A 6,000-nucleotide genomic window follows, 5' to 3' on the forward strand; every position below is an offset into this window, starting at 1 on the left:
GTCCCTAGTGACAAGCATTAAGCATAGCAAAGTCATAGCAACATCAATCTCAGAACATAGTGGATACTAGGGATCAAACCCTAACAAAACTAACTCGATTACATGATAAATCTCATCCAACCTATCACCGTCCAGCAAGCCTACGATGGAATTACTCACGCACGGCGGTGAGCATCATAAAATTGGTGATGGAGGATGGTTGATGATGACGATTGCGATGGATTCCCCTCTTCGGAGCCCCGAACGGACTCCAGATCAGCCCTCTTGAAAGAGTTTAGGGCTTGGCGGCGGCTCCGTATCGTAAAACGCGATGAATCTTCCTCTCTAATTTTTTTCTCCCCGAACACGAATATATAGAGTTGGAGTTGAGGTTGGTGGAGCTCCAGGGGGGCCACGAGGCAGGGGGGCAGGCGCGCCCCCACCCTCGTGGAAAGGGTGTGGGCCCCTTGGCCTTGATTCTTTCGCTTGTATTTTTCATTATTTCCAAAATAATCTTCGTGAAGTTTCAGGTCATTCCGAGAACTTTTGTTTCTGCACAAAGATAACACCATGGCAATTCTGCTGAAAACAGCGTCAGTCCGGGTTAGTTCCATTCAAATCATGCAAGTTAGAGTCCAAAACAAGGGCAAAAGTGTTTGGAAAAGTAGATACAACAGAGACGTATCAACTCCCCCAAGCTTAAACCTTTGCTTGTCCTCAAGCAATTCAGTTGATAAACTGAAAGTGATAAAGAAAAACTTTTACAAACTCTGTTTGCTCTTGTTGTTGTAAATATGTAAAGCCAGCATTCAAGTTTTCAGCAAAGATTATGAACTTACCATATTCACAATAACATTTAGGTCTCATGTTTACTCATATCAATGACATAATCAACTAGCGAGCAATAGTAATAAATCTCGGATGACAACACTTTCTCAAAACAATCATGATATGATATAACAAGATGGTATCTCGCTAGCCCTTTCTGAGACACAAAACATAAATGCAGAGCACCTTTAAAGATCAAGGACTGACTAGACATTGTAATTCATGGTAAAAGAGATCCAATCATAGTCATACCCAATATTAATTAACAGTAATGAATGCAAATGATAGCGGTGCTCTCCAGCTGGTGCTTTTTAATAAGAGGGTGATGACTCAACATAAAAGTAAATAGATAGGCCCTTCGCAGAGGGAAGCAGGGATTTGTAGAGGTGCCAGAGCTCGGTTTTGAAATAGAGATAAATAATATTTTGAGCGGCATACTTTGATTGTCAACATAACAACCAAGAGATGGCGATATCTTCCATGCTACACACATTATAGGTGGTTCCCAAACAGAATGGTAAAGTTTATACTCCCCCTCCACCAACAAGCATCAATCCATGGCTTGCTCGAAACAACGAGTGCCTCCAACTAACAACAGTCTCGGGGGAGTTTTGTTTGCAATTATTTTGATTTGATTTGCATAAAGCATGGGACTGGGCATCCCGGTGACCAGCCATTTTCTCGTGAGTGAGGAGCGGAGTCCACTCCTCTTGAGAATAACCCACCTAACATGGAAGATACGGACAACCCTAGTTGATACATGAGCTATTCGAGCATACAAAACAGAATTTCATTTGAAGGTTTAGAGTTTGTCACATACAAATTTACTTGGAACGGCAGGTAGATACCGCATATAGGAAGGTATAGTGGACTCATATGGCATAACTTCGGGGTTTAAGGGATTGGATGCACAAGCAGTATTCCCGCTTAGTACAAGTGAAGGCTAGAAAAAGACTGGGAAGCGACCAACTAGAGAGTGACAACAGTCATGAACATGCATTAAATTAATAAACATTGAGTGCAAGCATGAGTAGGATATAATCCACCATGAACATAAATATCGTGAAGGCTATGTTGATTTGTTTCAACTACATACGTGAACATGTGCCAAGTCAAGTCACTCGAATCATTCAAAGGAGGATACCACCCTATCATACCACATCACAACCATTTTAATAGCATGTTGGCACGCAAGGTAAACCATTATAAGCTCCTAGCTAATTAAGCATGGCATAAGCAACTATAATCTCTAATTGTCATTGCAAACATGTTTATTCATAATAGGCTGAATCAGGAACGATGAACTAATCATATTTACAAAAACAAGAGAGGTCGAGTTCATACCAGCTTCTCTCATCTCAATCATTTCATCATATATTGTCATTATTGCCTTTCACTTGCACGACCGAATGATGTGAATAATAATAATAGTGCACGTGCATTGGACTAAGCTGGAATCTGCGAGCATTCAACAAACAGGAGAAGACAAGGTAATATGGACACTTGGTTAAATCAACAATCATGCATATAAGAGCCACTTCAACAATTTTATCATGGTCTTCTCCTATCAACCCCCAAAGGAAAGAAAAGAAATAAAACTATTTACACGGGAAAGCTCCCAACAAGCAAAAGAAGAACGGGAAATCTTTTTTTTGGGTTTTCTTTTAATTATTACTACAAGCAAGGAAAGTAAACTAGCTAAAGCTACTACTAATTTTTTGATTTTCTTAAGGTTTATCAAACACACAAGAAGAAAGCATAAAAAGGAAATAAACTAGCATGGATATTACAGTGAAAGAGTATGAGCACCGACATCTAGCAATGAGTGTGTGAACATAAATGTAATGTCGATGGGAAATATGTACTCCCCCAAGCTTAGGCTTTTGGCCTAAGTTGGTCTATTGCCACGGCTGGCCTGGCGGATATTCAAAGTGATAGTTGGGGTCGTACTGAGAAGAAGCCTCGGATTGCCACTGGTTGGCAATCGCCTCCGGATCCCACTGGTAATTAGACTGTCGTGGAGGATCAAATTGTGGTTCCGGCTCTGGCTCAGTAGCTGATGTAGGGTTCCGGTAGGCGTGGATGGCCGCCAGCGGAATGACATACTTGCCTGCAGACAAATCAAACAAGGAAGGAGCAGGCAAGGTAATAGTCTCAGGGTGATTTTTATCAAATAAAAGTTTGTATTTAAGCGCCCTTTCCCTATTCTTAACAATAAAATCATGCGCTACCATAGTCTTATAGTCTAGAAAAACAGTAGGCAACAACTTTTCTTCTTTCTCATAGTGCCTAATAGGTATGTTATAGTATGCAGCGAGGCGCGAGGCGAAGATGCCTCCCAAGATGGGGCCCTTAGTACGGTTAAGATTTAAGCGCTTTGCAACAATAGCGCCCATACTAAATGTGTCATCACGAAACAAGGCATGGAACAAAATAATAATATCAGGGACACTCAGGTTTCCATAGTTTCCGCGACCAATTAAGCACCTACTAGCAAATATTGCAAAGTAACGTAGAACTGGAAAATGTATGCTAGTGATTCGTGCGTCGGAAACCTTCCTCGTTTCCCCTACAGCAATTGTATCAATAAACCCCCCCACATCGTTACTATGTGGTTCCTCTATGAAACCCAGAAAAGGTAACTTGCAAACCTCACAGTATTCCCGAAGGGTCATCTCCTTATACTAATCATATAAATAAAAATCCACCGTAGGTGGTGACCTCCTAGAATGGAAATGAAAATCTTGCACAAAGGTATTGGTGAGTAAGAGATACTGTTCGCGTTGGTCGCGGAGGAAGTCGGTGAGGCCTGCATTCTCAGCCAACTCATAAAAATCATCATAAATCCCAGCTGCTCTCAAGAAATCATCACAAGGGCATTCACACGGCCGAACCTCCGCGGTGCGAGGCAGATTATATTTGGGCCTCTCTGCTTCTTCACTTTGCTTTTCCTTCGAGCTTCGGCTCGATGAGCCCCTCAAAAATCTCTTCATCATTTTCTGAAAATTTCTGAAATTTTTAGTAACTTCAAAATAAAAGTGAACCAAGCTCAACAAAATTGATAGCAACTACTCCTACAAGTGCGTAGAGACTATATCATGCATTAGAACTACTTGGAACCATATAAATTTGACATGCAAGCTCAAGAACATGGTCACCTAGGCAGCAAAAATTTGCAATGAATAAAGCACTAGGACAAAAACTAATTGGACCATTGGAGGAGTCACATACCAAGGAACAATCCCCAAAGCAGTTTTGTGAGAGGTGCTTTGAGCAAGGAGATTGAAAATATCAGCAAAATGAGCTAGAACTCGTGCTTGAGCTGGTTGATGATCTTTTTGGGAGGAAGAAGGAGTATGTGGGTGCAGGAATAAGTGGAGGGGAGCCACCGTGGGCCCACGAGGCAGGGGGGCGCGCCCAGGGGGTGGGCGCGCCCTGGACCCTCGTGGCCAGGTGCCAGCTCCCCCTGCTGTGTTCTCAGTGCCAAATATTCTCAAATATTCCAGAAAAAATCATATTTAAATTTCAGGGCATTTGGAGAACTTTTATTTTCGGGGTATTTTTTATTGCATGGATAAATCAGAAAACAGACAGAAAATACTATTTCTACTTTATTTCAACTAAATAACAGAAAGTAAAAGGGGGGTATAGAAGGTTGTGCTTTCTAACTTCATCCATCTCATTCTCATCAAAAGGAATCCACTAACAAGGTTGATCAGGTCTTGTTAACAAACTCATTTCGAATAACATGGAACCGGAGAAATTTTGAATAACACTATGTTACCTCAACGGGGATATGCATGTCCCCAATAATAAGAATATCATATTTCTTCTTAACAGTAGGAAGAGGAAATTCAAAACCTCCAAAAATAATCGGTGGAATTTTTCCAATAGAATTGATACTGTGGACTTGAGGTTGTTTCCTCGAAAAGTGTACCGTATGCTCATTGCCATTAACATGAAAAGTGACATTGCCTTTGCTGCAATCAATAACAGCCCCTGCAGTATTCAAAAAGGGTCTTCCAAGAATAATAGACATACTATCGTCCTCGGGAATATCAAGAATAACAAAGTCCGTTAAAATAGTAATGTTTGCAACCACAACAGGCACATCCTCACAAATACCGACAGGTATAGCAGTTGATTTATCAGCCATTTGCAAAGATATTTCAGTAGGTGTCAACTTATTCAAATCAAGTCTACGATATAAACAGAGAGGCATAACACTAACACCGGCTCCAAGATCACATAAAGCAGTTCTAACATAATTTCTTTTAATGGAGCATGGTATAGTAGGTACTCCTGGATCTCCAAGTTTCTTTGGTATTCCACCCTTAAAAGTATAATTAGCAAGCATGGTGGAAATTTCAGCTTCCGGTATCTTTCTTTTATTAGTAACAATTTCTTTCATATACTTAGCATAAGGATTCATTTTGAGCATATCAGTTAAACGCATACGCAAAAAGATAGGTCTAATCATTTCAGCAAAGCGCTCAAAATCCTCATCATCCTTTTTCTTGGATGGTTTGGGAGGAAAAGGCATGGGTTTCTGAACCCATGGTTCTCTTTCTTTACCGTGCTTCCTAGCAACAAAGTCTCTCTTATTAGAACGTTGATTCTTTGATTGTGGGTTATCAAGATCAACAGCATGTTCAATTTCTACATCATTATCATTACTAGGTTGAGTATCAACATGAACATCATCATTAATATTATCACTAGGTTCATGTTCATTACCAGATTGTGTTTCAGCATCAGAAATAGAAATATCATTTGGATTCTCAGGTGGTTCAGCAATAGGTTCACTAGAAGCATGCAAAGTCCTATTATTTTTCTTTTTCTTCTTTTTAGAAGGACTAGGTGCATCTACATTATTTCTCTGAGAATCTTGCTCAATTCTCTTAGGATGGCCTTCAGGATACAAAGGTTCCTGAGTCATTTTACCAGTTCTAGTAGCCACTCTAACAGCAAAGTCATTATTCTTACTATTTAATTCATTGAGCAAATCATTCTGAGCTTTAAGTACTTGTTCTACTTGAGTGGTAACCATAGAAGCATGTTACTAATGAGTTTAAGTTCACCCTTAACTCTAGACATATAATCACTCAAGTGTTCAATCATATAAGCATTTTGTTTTAATTGTCTACCAAAATAAGCATTAAAATCTTCTTGCTAACCATAAAATTATCAAAC

The sequence above is a fragment of the Aegilops tauschii genome, chromosome 7 (assembly GCF_002575655.3).
Source record: "Aegilops tauschii subsp. strangulata cultivar AL8/78 chromosome 7, Aet v6.0, whole genome shotgun sequence".
NCBI lineage: Eukaryota > Viridiplantae > Streptophyta > Magnoliopsida > Poales > Poaceae > Aegilops > Aegilops tauschii.